The 18,184-nt window shown below is 41.7% G+C and overlaps 1 protein-coding gene across 4 annotated transcripts in view; it reads right to left on the reverse strand.

The window, feature by feature from the left end:
• The window catches only part of inpp4b (inositol polyphosphate-4-phosphatase type II B), a 93,258-nt gene extending 76,056 nt beyond the window's left edge, over positions 1-17,202 (reverse strand). For 2 of the 4 annotated variants that reach the window (XM_076091382.1, XM_076091380.1), the window contains exons 1-2: positions 12,005-12,206; positions 8,321-8,400 (exon numbers count right to left, since the gene is read on the reverse strand). The gene's annotated coding sequence lies outside the window, so the exon portion shown is untranslated. Of the gene's footprint in view, positions 1-8,320; positions 8,401-12,004; positions 12,207-16,414 lie in introns of those variants that run through there. The other 2 variants (XM_076091378.1, XM_076091379.1) reach the window with 2 other exon arrangements.
• Between the last annotated feature and the right edge of the window lie 982 nt (positions 17,203-18,184).

Consider the following 18,184-nt stretch of genomic DNA (forward strand, 5'->3'; position numbering starts at 1 on the left):
CAAACACAAGTCCAATAGAAGAGAGTTATTCTTGTTTGTTGAGATGCTTGTAACAGTAATGAGCTGGTGACTCTAGAGATTTACCAAGGTCAGTGGAATCAGACACCAAAACAAATACCGCAACAAAATCAGAATTAACCTTCTCTTAGTGGCTACACTGGTCTTTGAACCTACTTCAACTTTGATATAGTTTTGCACATATTTGGTTTAGAGGTCTGGAATAAATTAGTTAATTTGACTTTATAATGTGTGGGATTTGGAACATATACATTTAGGCTATAACCGTTTCTTTTTTTAAATGTTTAATATAATATATAAGTACTTAGGTCAGTTGTCCGGACTGTTTGGAGAGACTGACGTCGCTTTCTCTCTTCTTTTAGCTTTGTCGCACATGCTGACGTGAGACAAAGTACACCTTGACCTTTCAGTGACATCACACAAAACAAAATTTAACAATGTTGTCGTGAAAACAAGCCAAAACTGGCCTCAAAGCTGGCTTGTACAGCAAAGCTTATTACTACAGGTATATCATACATGCACATTTTAAAAAGAGCATAATAAAAATACTTGTACGCATACTGTATATGCTTGCCCTTCTGGTAAACATCGATGTTACCTTATGTTGATATTTGCTATCCTCACGCTTCTGTCAACTTCTCATATCATTGGTAGGCTGCAATATCGCATCCAACCCCACAGTGAGAAGGGACATAAATGAAAGGATCTGCAGATCTAAACTTCACAGAGATTAAATATGTCGAAAGCTACCAGATGAGGGTATCACGCAACACCACCAGATGAGAGCTTGTGTACAAATGTGCTGTGCACACAGTAGTTTGTCAAAACATGGGATTTTATATTAACATAAAGCTCTACAATAAATGCCCCCTAAATATTTCGGTTGAGATGGAAATAGAGAAGCAGCACGCTGTTGTCGTTGCACCCTACAAGGACTACAACTATTTGAATATTAAAAGCCAGTACATGCCAACAAATGGATACTGCATTGCATTATTGAGGATGATATTAAATAGCAAGCAAGACAGGATATTATGCTTGACCTCACCTTCTCCGGTGCACATATTTGAAATGGAAGAAAAGGAAAGATTGCATTTCTCTCTGTCACATCGTCCCAGCTGGGTGCTTGAAAGATGGCACACGACAATTTAATCTCAGAGCAAAAAGAGAGGAGAAAAAAAAAGAAACCTGTAAGACATGATTTTATACACCTAGGCTCTTCCCCCCTCTATTCGTCCTCATTATCATCCTCTCATGACTTAGACAAGGACTTGGCATGAGCTGTGGCCCTAGCATGCCTCAGCACCACGTCAGGAAAGATTTATTAAATCTCTCTCCCCCATCTTTGGCTCCATCTCATGTTCCCATCCCTTCGACCTATACGTGTTATGTTGCAAAGAGAGCTATGGGAAGCACCCAATGAATGATTGGCCCAGACTAATAGATCTTACCTTGTTTAAAATGGACATTAGGTTAACAGCTCTATACTTATGCTTGAGGTTTATTGGAATTGAAATTAGTCATGGCAGGTAATTAAGGCAGCTTGTCAATGTAATATTTCTCCCCCCCCCCCCACCACCACCATTCTCCTCTCAGAGTTGCATTTTGATATCACGGTGCAGCATTGGCCGAGTTAGTTATTTTCATATTCTGCCCGTGAGCCCAGATGCCCCGGGGATCTAACAGATTATGCAGAAGAACTGTGCAGAAAAGAAGCATTTTTAGTATTGATGTAGGAAAAATGAGGAGGCCATATCTGCATTTATTTCACCCCACCTGAGTGCCTTTTCTCCTTCTTATGCATGCATATGTGGCGTGTGTGGTTGTGTGTGCTAGTATTACCATATATACTGCATGCAAAGCAACTCTGCGTCTTTGTGATTTGTGTGCATGGTTATCCTTGTGTGTGTGTGCTTTCGTGCATTCAAGTTGATGTGAGTGTGAACCCATTCCACCTGCATTAAATGCATTTTATTCAATAATTCCTCTCACACACGCGCACGCACACACACACACACACACACACACACACACACACACACACACACACACGAGCCCCTTCCAAGAGCCCCTTCAATGTGAAAACTACAGATAAAACAGTTCCCACCAGCCATACACTAAAGTGCCGTGGCCTTAAGTGTCCTTTAGCCTGCCCCATTGCTTCAGTACATATGTTCCTCTATTCACTGCTACATGGATAAAATGGAGACACCATAAATTAAGGCGTTCATAGGTTTAATAATTACCCTCCTTATTTCATTTTTTCCCAAACTAAATATTCCTCTGCTTTAAATTGAGCAGCTAATGACTACACAGTGGCAACCGGGGACATGTGTGAGTGTGTGTGACTGTCACAAGGGAGGGAAGAGGAGTCACTCCGCAGAGTAGTGTAATTAGCAAGACTGCTTTACATTTGGCACACACGCAGTCATATGCACACAAAAGTTATTTAATTACTGTCTGGCATTTTTGTGTCATGCCGTTTACAATGTGGAGCTCATTAATTTAGAATTCCCTTGAAGGACTCCCAAACCAAATGCACATTAAATGCTGTTTTTGTGACTTTTGTAACCATGACCACTACATGCCTAACCCCAACCTTTAACCAAACCTCAACCAAAAAACTAATCTTACCATGTGGGGACCAGATCTTTATCCCCAAAAGGGAGGGAAAGTCCCCATTATGTGATTGTGTGAAAAGATCAATGCCCCCACAACATGACTAATACAAGAACGCACAAACCCATACACACACATTTTTTCTTCTTCAGTATAACTGTATCAGATAGTGGGTCTTTCAGGTCAGGCACAGATAAAAATCTGTCACGGGGGATACAGTGTAAGGGAGATGTGGCTTTCTCTGGGTAAGTGCGAGAATCGTGACAGGGCGATAGTGAGGGCTCTGGGGTGGTAAAGTGGTATTATCATGATAGCGGGCTAAACGGTTTCTGGTGGGACAGCAAAGAGAAACTCTATCCAATGGGAATGGATGAATAAGCCTTGAAGCCCGGCAGCAGAGGCACTGGTCTGAGATAATGTAGCCTTGCTACGGGTAAACCTCTGATGCACGTACATGTGCACGCCAGCACACTTACACAAGCATACAAATTCATATCAAAATCAAATCTCAAACTGTGCAGTAGAACTGGGTCATGTGCCTCTCCTACTGAGTGTATGAAGTTTTAGCGATAACAAGAAGAGCAAAAGGGGAACTACAGCATGAGACTGAGAGGGCAAGAGGCTGAACGCAAAGCTTTCAGCAAAACAACTGGAAAGTGTGTCAGTAATTTGGCACACACATTCTTAGGCTTTATATTCGTAATGTGCAACTAAATACACTTCTGTACATTGAATGCGCATTTTCATATTACCTATTGTCCCATTTAGACAACACTATATTCTTTTGTGGTTGGGTGACGGAGGCTCACCTCCCTTTTTGGAGATAATAATCTTGCCTCCCATGTGTATACATAGCATGCATTATTGAGAGACCTCTGCAGTGCTGACATCCTTCCAGCTCCTGTAGCACAGCGGCTGTGTTGTTTGTCCCTAGTCCTCATTTTAACCGCGCTAGATTTAGAAATGTGCGTGCCTGCAAAGTAAGACAAACTCTTCACCGGAGGTAGAAGTAGGTACAACCTTTTTCAGGTTATTCAGTAAAAAAAAAAAAAACAATGTCTACAGGGCTTAGAAAGAAGCAGGATAAAACTTGCAAATGTATGTGAATTTATTTCTCGCTTGAGATTGAAATAAAACGCAACAAAATCAAGAACAAATGACATGGAAATCCTTTAAATCCCTTGTTACATTGCTATCATTAGCATTACCACCTAAATACTAACCCTAAAGTAAATGCTACAGATGATGTACTGTATGCATCTTTGTTTGAAAGCAGCAGGCAATTAAGAACCCAATTATGATCGTGATTAGTTATTGCATTGTGAATAAACACTTCTGACTTATTCTGGCTTTGTGAAGCACTTCTAAGGTACAGTAGCTCCTTCATTCTGTGTGAATAATGGCCACAAGGGAATCAGGCAAGGACTCCCGAGTCCATATAACACACAACCAGAGAGAGATTTACTACAAGCTCCGAGCAGTTAACAGGGCAGAGGCAGCATGCTGCAGTATGTGACGGCATATTTGGTGTGACGGACGGTTAATTGTGATTACAGATACAAATAACAATATAGGTAAGATGATTATCACAACCTCATTAATATAAGTTACTCTCAGCTCCTTGGAGCATTTTAGCATCTTTCAGCTCATTATTTTGTTTTTGCAACTTTACTGTTGAACATATCCTCATTCAACAGTATGGTCTCTTTCAAAAAGTAAATCCTTGTTTTTCGTGTGTTTTCCTACAAATGTCCAGCAAAACACATCAATTCCTGCTCCATACATGCATACAGTCTTTTTAAAACAAAACTTCACAGGAAACAACTTTTGTTGATGATTTCAGCGTTTACACTCATTCCCATACCGCCCGAGACATTCAAAGAGACTGTAGCCTTTAAATAGAATTTCGTGATTTTGAAGGTGGATTACAGAAGTATCATGAGGCAAACTTGAACTGACTTTGTGTGCTGACCAAACAAATCATCGATAATTCCCTTTAAATCAGTTTTCTGCTCTTTGATTAGTAAAAGGTCCAGATTTCAATGAAACTACTCAATTCTCAATCCAGCCTTTTATTTATGTTGCAACTTTGTGTGTGTGTGTGTTGTATTAAGGCAGGTGTGTCGGTGATGCTTTTGTTTGTATGTTGTTGACTGTGAGCATCGGAGTGTTCTTTTTGGTTGTGTGAGAATACAGAAAGGTAAGATTTCCTTATCCTCTCTTCAAGGGCTTATGGTGCCTGTGAAAGACAGATTTTCACAAGGACTGAGTCCATGTATCCGACACTCCCACTCATTCAAAGTGACACTGTCGGGCACCTCAAAAAAAAAAAAGGTGACCCAAATCAAACCAGTTACACAAGAAAGCAAGCGTACGACCCGAGAGAGGGGCTGAAATGCAGAAAGAATTCATGGGAAAAAGGAAAGAGCTTTGAGGTGGACATCGCTGTAGCAAAGTGAACTTTACTGAAGGGTCAAACTAAAAGCAGAAGTCACATACACACACTGGCGCTGGTCAAATACCAATTTCCTCTCTAAATATGCCCAGCACCAACGTTAATCTAGAGCGTATGAAGAGAAGTTGGTCAAAGTCATATTGGTTTTGAGATTCACAGAAGGGAATCAATCCCTGCCTCGTGGAGATAAAAGCAGTCCCTTATTCCCTCTGCTGAGCGAAGTCAACTCAAATTAACTGACTTTTTTTGCAACAACCAACCGGATGGGGATTAGAACACTGTAGTAAAATGAAGAATCTCTTCCTTAACGGGCCGAAATAATTGCAGTCCTGTCCATGTCGGTGCTGCAGCATCGGAGCTGCTTGGTCAGCGGAACTAATTTCAACTGTGAATCACAGACTCGTGCACAGGTCGTACAGCCCAGAGTGAATGCTCATGAAGAGCTGCTCATCTTTGAAATATTTTCTCAGTGGATAAACCAACAAGCAAACAGCATATCAAATCAAAAAAGGTTCCCTCTGTGTGTCTGTATGTGTAATGCATGCATTGCTGTGCAGTGTTAACACATTTGAGCTGCGACAGCACCACACCGGCAGCAGCTCCTCAGGCCATAATAACTTTGTGCGTGTCTGTTTTGTATTTTAAATACGGTACCTGTCATTATTTAGCACAGTACATGTTTTAAACTATCGTGCTTGAATAATCTGTTGTCGTTAAACAGAACTACAAAGTGCTTTTATTTCATGCATTTACTTTACTTAAAAAACAACTGTTCTTCCTTGTTTTAATTGAATAATTTAAAGGCCTGAAGAAGTCAAATCAACCATTTATTCAGAAGGAAAAAAAGCAAATATTGAGGCTACGTCTGAAAAAATCAATATGATTTGAGTGGCAGAATATGGGTTCGGGTTTCTTAATCATTTCGAGACCCTTCTGATTTATTCTCAGACCCTTTTTGGGAGTGCTGACCCATACTTTGAGAATCACTGAAAAACTGATGAACATCTAGCCTTTGGTACGTGTAGATGGAGAAAGCTATAGTGATACTGACAGCAACCTCTGAATACTGAAGCCAACTGTTGACATTTTATGAAAAACAGATTTTTGGTTTCCCCGTTGTTAAAAAGCATTGTGGCAGAATTCCAAGTATCATGGGACTTCCTGTTATCCTCAGGAATAAATAAAACACTAGCGAACAACAAAATGAGCCAGAAACACAAGTGTGACTACAGGGGAGTAAAATGACAAGTCTCTGTTGATCAACACCAAGACCAACACCCGCATAAAGGTATGCATGCAAACAAACACATGTGCAAACACACAGGGGTGCAGGGGGGGGGGGGGGGGGGGGGGGGCGGGCTGTTGTTTATTTTCTTACTGCAGCTCATATAGTCAATCATGCAAGATACAATTATACCCAGAGACATGGGATCACCTACAGGAAATGAAAAGCATAACAAAAGAGAGTAGGAAAAAAAAAAAAACATTGCCAAAGGGGAATATTTTCAGACACAAATATGAGTGTGAAGAGAAAAGGACATTCAGTTTGATAATACAAACAGGAGAGATGTAGAACGTTTATTGCTGCACTCTGTATGCAAACATGCCAGATGATGAAATATGTGTTTGAATGCTGTGTTGTCGAGTTAAACTACTTAATGAATCAGCTTAAAGTGAATGAATCAGGTTGGTTGTGCACGTATTTCCAATGCAGTGGCTGCCATGGCTGTATAGTCAGCTAAAGTATGAGGTCAGTTAAAGTCTGGACCTCTGTAATTATGGTCTTTAAAAAAAAACAACAACACTGTCCTTCTGCATCTCAATGACGTGAAGCAGCTTGAGACTGACAGCAATACGACAGCTATCAATGCGGGGGAGACTATACGGTGGTGAGGATGTGCTGGGTGAGGGGGATGGAGAAGGCAGAGCGTGTGGCAGCCACCGTCGTGTCTCCAGTGCGATCTGTGCACCTGACAGCACAGTCGGGTTCACTGCAGTGACTTTACACAGAAAAAAATATATATGAAAACTAAAATGGTGATTATACGCACAGTATAAGAGGATATTGATGGAAACTATTGACGCTCCGTTCTGCAATTCTTAAATGCTGACAGGTGATCAGTTGCCTAGTTAACGTGGTTGACGTTAAAAGGACTCAGTATCGTGATGCTTAATATGCCACATACTGGCATCTCTTGAGTGTCAACAGCATACAGTCTAGTCCTCTTATTTGAGATTTAACATTAGTTTTAATAAATGAGTATGAGTCAAGCATGTAAATGCAGTGTATTCTATATATGTTCCTCATTCCCTAAAGCAGCAAGTATTTACACAATTATCCCAAAAAACATTTTCAACTAATGCACGAGTTGCACTTGGCATTTTTTTCGACAGTCAATCCTCTCACCAAACACCAGCTTGTAAGATAACTAAACCTACCAGCAACATACCATTTCACGCTTGTCAAGCCTCGGCCGGCCATTTATTTATAGACACAAATCATATGTATTAGCAATAATGTCAAGCGCTTCATAAGAAGGACGCACCATTAATCATGTTCAGGAGCACAGCTTATGTGTTGCTTGTATCAATTCGTCCTCCAAGAGGAAAACGGCTAATCTTCTTTGTGGCAAAATCACTAATTATATCTTCAGTGTTCTGTCTTTAAGGACGCTAGTGCTCTTATGCAAGAAGATAAGACGGGATAGTAAGAGCTCTAAAAAAATAAAGCTCTTACTATCCCTTCTTTTTCTGTTGGCTTCCATACTGTAGCTTGATTGACATCCAAGCTCATGACCTTTACGCACATGTACATGCAGACCAATCATTAGAAAGAAATTCTTGATTAATTAATCAAATGTTTTTGCCCTCCTTTCAAACAATACACGTGTTCCTATTCATTGCATTCATTTCACTACCTCTGAGAAATTACACTTTTTCCCACCCCCATTTACAACAGAAAAACAGATCAGAGTACTGTATTCCCACACGCTAACAGAACACCTCTGATACAAACAACTCTGGCAGCTACTGCAACATTCCTGAAACTGCTGTTGCAACATCTGCAGGCAGGTTTCTTTTCCCCAACTCATCTTAGTTTGATTTCTAAGTTGTTCTGTCAGTTCTTGTGTGAAGAAGCGTACTCTTTGGACTCCGAAGTCTGGATTTTATTTAGCCTGGAGGGACACAGAGAGCGACGAACAGAGTACGACAGAAACATGCACTCACCTGAGACTCAAGGTCAGTCGTTCATCTTTAGCCCTCAGCAGATCGCCTACTGAGAATGTGGCACTGCCCAGGAAGCTGCTCTGTAGAACCAGACAAGGGAAGAAAGAAAATAGGCGGTTAACATGGGGCAAAGTATTTCAGCAGCAAGTAAACAGTTAAAAGATGAAACAATAAAAAAAGAAACCGCTGAATAAGTCCTTTCTTCTTTTGATGGTATACAGCTAGAAACAGCTAAGTGTGTCAGAATTTACTTTGAGAGACCTGTGATCTAAAAAAGCAAAAACGTGAGATACATATATAAAATTTGAGATGCGAGACACAGGGACATACAATCTACTCTCCTTCACTGTCTCCTGTTCACCCACTCCCCCCCCCCCCCCCCCCCCCCCTCCTTTCTCACTGCTCTGACAACACGTGTTTGCTGCAGGCATGATGTGAATAGGGGGTGTCAGCACACAATAACTGGGTCATGGAGATAGAGGTAGGGGACGAGCCCATCAATAAAGAAGAGAGATGATCTACATTCGTAGAAAACACACACACACACACACACACAGAAAAGTCCTGCACCTGCAAGTAACATCATTAACATGCTAGCTTATACTGCAGGAGGGGAGGACTAAGACCGTGCAAAGGACACAAGCTGCTGCGAACAAAGCTGAAACACAGAGTTGGTAATTAACAACAGGTACAAAGGTGATTCCACATGTTTCATCATACGGGGTAAAAACGATCTTAATTAAAGTATCCGCAGCCTGTTCACACTCTCCTCTGAGATACTGAGATGCTACAGTATTACTTACAGCCCTTTTATCCACCAAATTCAGATTTTTTTATTTACATTTGTAAGCTTTTACAATAGTGCCAGTGATGGCTCTGCAAATAGGTGATTTGTGTCTTTCCTTGTGTCTGTTGCTTAAGATAGCTGCCAAAGGCTGCACCTTGCCTCTAGAGTTGAAAACACAATTGTGTCGGCTGTTGAGAGTTGAGGTGTTTCAGGTATTGTAAGGAAACACCAGAAAGCTTCCACACGTTCGATACATTTCTACTCTCCTCACACAAAACAGAGCACAAGTTTGATATGCCGGATCAGTATCGGGCCTGCGAGTCCTGACTAGTGCTGCAGGTAACAACCACTTTGTCATTATAGGATAATCTGCAGACCATTTCCTCACTTCATTGATCCAAAATTTTGTCTATAAACTATCTGAAAATAACGGAAATCGCCATCATAACTTTCCAGATTCTTTATTTTATCAGTCCAAACCCAAAGATATTCAGTTTACTATTATTTATGACCAAAGAAAAGCTACAAAACTTTTTTGAGAGGCTAAAGCCAGAGTATGGTTGGCACATATACTTGAAAAATGAGGACAATTACTCCTATTTCGACGTATCGATTAATCGACTTTCAGCTCAAGCTTCCACATTAAATACAGTTTCTTTGTGATCATTATCAAATTCAGTTATTTATTCAGTCACAAAACGCCACCAACTTATTATGCACAATAGTCCCTGACTTCATGTCACCTTTCATAAAAATGACTCAAATGATTCTAATGAGAATCCCGGAGTTGAAGTATCAGGAGAGAAACACTTGGATTGATGCATCTCTACAGTGAAACAATGTAAAAAGCATCACAAAAGATATGTAACAGGATCTCAGATCTGACACTGTGAGACCTCAAAACACAGCAAAGCTCACAGGTCACATGAATGTTGCATTACTTATTATGAAGTCGTCACAGAAGGCTGACTGATTTTTTTAATTTATGAGATATTGTTTCTGGATGAAAATATTATGTATGGCTTTTTTGAGTTAGTTATGCTTAACATGCTCTTTTTATTCACATTTCCTCTGTCTTTTCTTCTGTTGTTTGGCTTCACTTTCACCTCTAATCTCTTACCACTACAGCGCTCTTTCTCTCCCTTTTTTCGTCTCCTGTATCAGATAAAATAGGGCATCCTGTCTACTGACCTTTCCTCTCAATCATTTCCTCCCTGAGCATCTTCCTGCTACCCAAATCCCCCATATACGCTTTAAGCCAAACACCGCCCCAGACCTACTCCGCTGCCCTGGCCCACTCACAAGTAGGCAGACACAGCGACTCGCGCATGCGTGCACACACAGAAAGAGGAAGAGACCAAAACACGAGGTCAGTCAACAGCGCTATGACGAATAAACATTTTTAAAAAACAATACAAAATATTGAAACACAGTGAGTGGTTTAAAAAGCGGCTCAAATTTGCCAAGACAAACACACAGCCCCAAGCATCGTATTCAGTTTCAGGTTTATGCAGCATACTGCCATGTCTACCTTATTGAATTAAACAGAGCTACGATCCCCAGTAGGCATCACTTGTTATGCACAACGTCATATCCCTTAGCAATGACGTATCGTAGCCAATCCTAGTTTGCCCTGATAACCCAGAGCGCCAGGCACAAAAGGCCATTACACACCGTGGAGGAACATTATATTCCTATGTAGTCATTACTTGCAAGCCGGTACAGACCGGTAAATGGTCTTAGAAATCCATTCCTTAGCATCTTTTTATGGCCCCTCAGGATGAAGGCTTTAAAAGTAATGAAGCTCTGGAGACCGTCCTCTTACGCATGCTCAAAGTGACTGTACCACAGAAAATGAGAGAAAGATGGGGGCAAGAGGAGGAGTGGAGTGAGAAAAGAAGACAAATGATGCTCTTCCAGGATCATGGAGGATTGATTACGATGGTCTCGCTCTGTTCCCTTCTCACATGCTCTGGCTCTCTCTTCTTTCTATCCATCTTTTTCGCCCGCTCTTGCTCATCCATTTGACTGGTTCTACTGGCCATGCCAGTTGCAGGCTACAAAACAAACTTTTGATCGACGATCTCCTTCACGAACTTTAGTAAAAAAAATAAAGGAGACAGCGAGACATTTTACACAAGCTCAGACATAAATCCACCTACCTAACCAAACACAAAAGTGCTTTCCAGAACACATGCGCACACATGAAAGATCAATCACAGACGAAAAGCGAAAGACACTTGAGAAGGAACGTGCGGAGCTGACATCGTACGTCTACAGGCAATCCCAAGCACTTGTCAGTGGAACTGTGAAGGCCACAGTGTCTGTCCATCACTTGACAGAGGTAAACGGTCCAACTCAAGCTAGATCTATTGATTTTCTCCATGCCCTGGGTGACAGAGGGACACACACTCACATAGACATACTAACTCTCTCTCAATCATTCCTTCATTCCCTATTTGTCTCTCACTCTCACAAACTGCAGAGAATACCTGGAGGAGAGGACATCCATTCAAATGTTATGCCAACAAGTGACATTTTGGGACATTAAATGGCAGCGGTGACAGTTTTGGCACTCGCTGAATAATACACATCTGGCAAACATTTATGAATATGAACAGATTTATACCATGGAGGTCAGTGATGTCTACATGAATACACAGCCCCTTCACTACAATTAGGGCTTTACAAATTGGCCTAATTAAGTCATTGGCGATGTCATGAGACGCCATTTATACTTACATGCAAATGTATGCACTTAGGCACAAATTATGGTCGCAGTAAGTAAAAATTTACATGGAGTGAGATCACACACACACACACACACACACACACACACACCACATACATAATATAACAACAGGCTCACACACACACAGACAAGGAACTCCACTTACGGTTATGTTGCACACAATCCTAGCAGCAGCAATCGAGTAAGACAGTGAGAGAAGAGCTCCCGAAATTAGGAGGCCGACAGAAAGAGAGAGAGAGAGAGAGACTGAAATAAAAAAAGTGCGAAAGAGGAAAAGGGATGTTATTTGTTCGTTCTTCCTCTTAATGAGCTTCAGGACGGTTCTCCCTACATATCTTCCTCCAGTCGTCAGTTAGAGTAACTCCATATGTTATATTCACTCTTGAAAGACCAGCAGGCACACTGGCTGATACACACACTGTAAACACGCAAACACAACACTCACACACAGTTAGACCCACACACTGCAGCCTCCGCTGTGACTGCATACAGTGAGCTACTGGCGTTACCACTGTTGCTGCTGTGGCTGGCTTGACAGAAAGCGAGACAGCGAGAGAAAGAAAGAGAGAGAGAGAGATAGAGGGGGAGGAGGAGGAGGAGGGAGCCACAAGAGGGGAGGGAGTTGAGAAATACAAGCAGTCAAGATGAAGAAGGAGGAGGAGGGTGGAACAAAACAGAAGAAGAAGAGACAGACGGAAAGGAAGGAAGACAGACAATTAATGGGTAGAGAACCAAGATAGCAACACAGGAAAGGAAGGGAGATATAGAAGAAGAGAGAGAGAGAGAGAGAGAGAGAGAGAGAGAGAGAGAGAGAGAGAGAGAGAGAGAGAGAGAGAGACAGAGTTGTGTGTCACACCTCGGTTGCAGCCCGTGACTCAGATAGCCAACAGGAAAAGAAACACTTGTTATGGCTACTTGAATTAACATGGATTCCGACCACATGGTGCAAGGTATAGGAGTGCGCCTACAACACGGATAAACACTTCAAAACACGCACTGACATACTCGAGGATCACACAAGAGGCTTGTTGAAACACTCTGCACATTTTGATACAAGCAGCTGCGAGAGAAAAAGAAAATATCAACCCATCCATTTTGAGACATGGAGACAATGACGAACAAACCCACACAGCTGACACCAAGCTTAGGTTTGAACTATCTGGGCTTGAACCTCGGATTAAGCAGGGTTTCATTTACCCATGCTGACACAGGGGGATGAGTAATTCTGGCAGAACAAAGGACACACTCTAACACTGGCCCTTATCACCCCGAGCAGGTACACAAGCAAACACAATGACAAACGCACACACTTAACACTTTAAGCACACATGCACGCGCACACCCACACCCAGCAGCTAACATTTGAAAGAGACACACAAACTGTAATGTACAAATACACTGAGCACTGGAGGTCACGGTGATGAGTCGTCAACCTTTCCCAATAAAGGAGGTGGGGTGTGGAATCAGGTAGCGTGGATGGAAACACAGGATTTGAAACGTTCTTCACTACCATGACGATTGATGACCTGGGTGCCAAGTGGAAGCCACAGTCAGATAACGCAGAAACTCCAAAAAGATTACCAAAAAGGCTTCACAGTCTAACAAAATGATTAGTCTGGCTACGTAACAGTATTGATGCGCATCCCTGCTGTTGCCGAATCCATTTTCGTTGGTTACTGCTCAATCTTTGTCGGTGATTACGAATTCTGTTCTGTTGCTTTTTTTGTGTGCATTCCTACTCTAAAAATCTGCGTACAATTAGAATTTATTTGAATCTCGTAACAGATAAAATGAAGGTTGAATAACAACACGGGCAGTCCTGGATCAAAGCTTGTGTAAAATACTGAATCAAGCACACCAAAAAAATTGGCATTTATGTAATGCCCTACTTTGAAGTTCAAAATGTCATGTCAGACATATTTTAGAGCATTCAAACTGTGAGTTCCTGAAAAGCACACAGAGATCGGCAGGGAATGGTGTTATATTCAAAACATGAAGCACAAGCTACCGACCGCAGGGGAAATGTTTGAGGCTCCTGGCTGTAAAAAGGAAAAGCCTAAGTACTTCGTAATTCCTACCTTTTAGCATTTTTCAACCAGCACTCACAACTGGTTGAACACTATCACCACTGCACATGCCTCACACATTATTCAAGGGCCTTATTTGAATCTGTAGGCGGTGGATGTGTTAGTCCATGTAAAGATCACAGAACAAATGCTACTGGCAGCTGAGGTTTTTGCACAGACGGCAACAAGGGATCTTAGACAACCAGTCCCCCCCCCCCAAACCCAGACAGGCACAGACAAAAGCAGGCGGCTGCGTTTTCCCAGGATGAGCTGATGTTCTCATTCTCAGCCGTCTACCCTCGACATTGTCCTCCCATTCTTCCCTGACTTATTTGTTTCACAGTTCTCTACCTTGAACTCATTCCCCTGCTCTTGATCTGTTAAAAAAGAAGAAAAAAAAGAAAAGAAAAGTCTGCAGAAAGACCTGAGCTCACCCACTTCTGCCCTTCCCCGTCTGTTTCCTCAATGCATTACCAATAGATTACGTAAAAGAGACAACCAAACAGCACCGATATTGTCTCTCTCAAAGATTTCTGCGTATTGGCTTGAATATACTAGATGGAGGTGGTATTATAGATGGAGTGTTGCATTATGGGTTGTTTGTAGCCTTAATGTTGCTAGGCTGGCGCTTTACTTTAAAGGCCTTTATACACCGGGAACGTTTTTTTGTGGGATTCATTTTCAGATTTATATATTCTTTTGATCTGTTGTTTTTTCCATGAGTACTTTCACAAAGAACGTGAATATTTACCTGGCAAGGAAGTGACACGTTGGCTCCAAAGTCAGAATCAAGATGGCAAACTTTATTACTCCTTTCAACCATGACAAAGGCAGCACATATCAGATCCACTTATTATCTTCTTACATTTCGGAATAAAAGACCGAGACATATAAACTGAATAACTGTTCACCAGAGGGAACTCAAATTCCCTCAGAGTGTTTTACTAAAAGGTAACTCCATAAAATAGCTTACAGTAACTGATATATATATATATATATATATATATATATATATATGAGTTTTGATGTAGTCAGTTACTAATGGATTTCTAATTGTTCTAGTCTGACCTGTGTAGGGAACGTATAGCAGGCTTCTGATGCTGTGTGCTTCTTGTTATGTTACTCACGCTGGTCCTGTGTGTGCGAGCATGCTCCCAAGTAATGTGAGGCAGACTTATGTGAGTCTAATAATACAGATTTGAGCTTGGATACAAAATACTTTGATGTGTTCTTCTGGTGTTTTTGGTGCCATTACATGCCTTATTAATCGTTTGTACTATTTCTGTCTCCTTTATGAATAACTTTTGAAATGTATCAAAGGCACCAAACGTACCTACTGTAAAACAAAAAGCGGGACTCGTTGTGCAAACATGAAACTGAAACGGGAGAGATAAATGCCTTCTGGGTCTGGTTTGATATAAAGAAAGCTAAACTTTAATCTTTTTCAAGTCTCGAAAGCTTACTGAGGGTAAAATCATGGAAGTGGGCTCTTAATTGGCATAGCTTTCCATGACTTAACTTCTGTGTTCACATAATTTAGGGATAGTTCTTATCTCTCTTTGGAGTCAGACAAGTGTAAATTACCATGAAAACACACAGAGGGTTTAAGAAAAATCCATATCTAAAGTCAATTCTGAAGTGAACTGTGAAGAATAACAACAAGGGATACATTGCTGTGCATTATGATGAAGAACTGAATCAATATTTTAATATTGGAGTGATGTTAAAATTGGAGCTAGAATGGTGCAGTTATGTCAATACTTAATTCATTTGATAGTTTAATTAGTCAACTGTTTGAGGAATACAGCTTGCTGTGCTGAAATATGGGCTACAATGACAAACAAACTCAATCATTATCCCAGCCTGTATCGCTATAGTGTTGCACTGAATATCAAGTCTCCATATTTGGGGAGGGGGGGGGGGGGGGGGGGGCTGGAGATTTTCCATTAAATTAATTTATCAGTCTCTCAGTTGTGCTATTTTTTACCAATGCAAAAATCTGCAGTATAACCGAACAGGGCATTTTCTGGCACTGTGGATGTTGCTTTTTAATCAGATAATGTCCCAATTCTTGCACAAAGACGTCAACAAAATCCCACATCATCTAAACACTGTGAATCGAATGAGTGTCCTCGAGCAAGACACTGAACTCCAATTTGCTCCTCGCCTTGTATTGCAGCTTCGCCACTATTGTTGTCTGGATGCTTGTGTGAATGGGTGAATGAGAAGCAAATTGTAAAGCGCCTTGGAACGTACAACTCTGTATAAATGCCGTCCATTTACCATGTAGGCAGCTCTCTGTCAGCGCTGACAGAGGCTGTCATTGAATATAATTAGTCTGCTTCTAATACATGTTCTATGATGCGTTATCTCCTGTTCCTCAGAAACATTTAAAGTGACACATTTTTCCGCGCTAAAACTTTAAGAACCAAGAAGACTCGGACTTCAACAGGACTCAAAAGAGGCAGAAGAGAAAGGAAAATACTCACCGAAAGCTGACTGCTGAGAGGCGGCGAAAACTTCGTTTAGGATTCCTTCTCCTTCAGTTTTTGTACGTAAAGAGATATCTAGCCATGTAACGTTGCAATGCACTGAAAAAGTTAATATTCCTCTTTTTTACGAAACAGTTTAAGGTTCCCAAGTATCTTTGATTCTCTGTCATAGAAAGAGAGGCGAGAATAACACTGCAATAAGTGTTCATACCTGCTCTCATACATTCTTCAGCTTGTCAATGCTTGCCCCAAAACAAAAAGCCCTTCCTACCACTTCATTAGTTTTCTCCCCCTCCCTCTATTCCTGCTCTTGCTTATTGAATCAGGATTTGGCTGCGCCCTTTCAGAGCCTGGCCAACTATCAGGGAACCAATGTTTTCTGACAGAAGCCTCCAAATAATACACAGGGCACCAAGGATGATGAAAATGTATAAATGGGAAATCAGATTCCCGTGTTCACGTCTATTTACCGCACAGACTGAAAGCTGCAGGTAGGAGAAAAAGAAACTTAACTTGTGGCAAATGCAGCCTGCCCGTGGTACACTGGAAGCACACTGCCGATGCCTTCCCCCACACTCTCGGCTTTGGTCCATAAACTTTAATGGCTAACCCCACTGCAGACTAGGTGATAAAAAAATCAAGGCTCCTTCACTCACAGTCTGCAAACATGACTTGGTAGCAGGTCCAGAGCCTGTACAGCCCCATTCAAATCCCCTCTATTGACTTGAGTACTATATTTAAATTGCAGCACGGTAAACTTGAAGCTGTTTTTAATAGAGTCACATTTTAATAGACCCTGTCAGCAGATGAGACTGATCCATATGATCATGCGCTTACAATATGCAAGTGTGTATCATCAGCCACTTATTGCGAGCTGCGATCAGCCAGACCTGGCGGAGGCTGTGGTTAGCAGCTTCCCCTCTTCTGACTCTGCGGTTTGAGCTGAAGTCCACAAATGTAGCAACGGAAAGACTGTGCGCGCAGAGTGGAGAAATGATGCACATTATTTTTTTTAGCACTCACAAAACATGTTGCTCAGCTCAACATCCTGTCTGTCAAATCATCTCTGTTGTATTAGAAGCTGCTAGCTCACCCCCAGGCCTGTAAGGCTAGAGGCTATGCTGGTTCTCTCTCTCTCTGTACTTTGCTTCCTTCCTTCCTATTACGCACACACACACACACACACACACACACACACACACACACTTGCGACCAAACACAAACACACACAGTAATAGTACTATAATATGCTAGCTCATGCCTGAAGTGCTTGATAGCGCTCTTCTTCAGAGAGCAGGACTATAGGGGCTGTGAAAGTAAACAGCTCGGATCAAACCAACTCTCAGCTCCCTTTGAAGAGTGGGAGACAATTACGAAGATCAATGGTGCAGCCCAGAGGTGGTTAACAGCCTCGACAGGCAGACAGACAGGGATTGATGCCCCGTATAAACTAGAGAGTGTGCTCCTCAATGACTTCACTGTACAGGCAGATCCGAGGTGCACTGCATCCTTGCTGAACATACATGTCGAAGCACACTGAGCTCTGCCCTGAGGATACACAAACTGTACCTGGGCGCACTTATCCCTCGGTATGCGAGATTCAAACAACGTAGTGTGGGTTTTTAATGCATTTCGTCGGAGCAGATAGGGGTCAAAGCTCTGTGTGGGAAGACAGTTCTTCCTGCAACACTTTTCCCACAGACTGATAGTGCTTTAGTACCAACTGTCTTCACTATAGACGAATACTACATTGCATTATCTTAGTAG

Source organism: Anarhichas minor, unplaced genomic scaffold (genome assembly GCF_050575085.1).
Source record: "Anarhichas minor isolate MPS153535 unplaced genomic scaffold, ASM5057508v1 ptg000014l, whole genome shotgun sequence".
Taxonomy (NCBI): domain Eukaryota; kingdom Metazoa; phylum Chordata; class Actinopteri; order Perciformes; family Anarhichadidae; genus Anarhichas; species Anarhichas minor.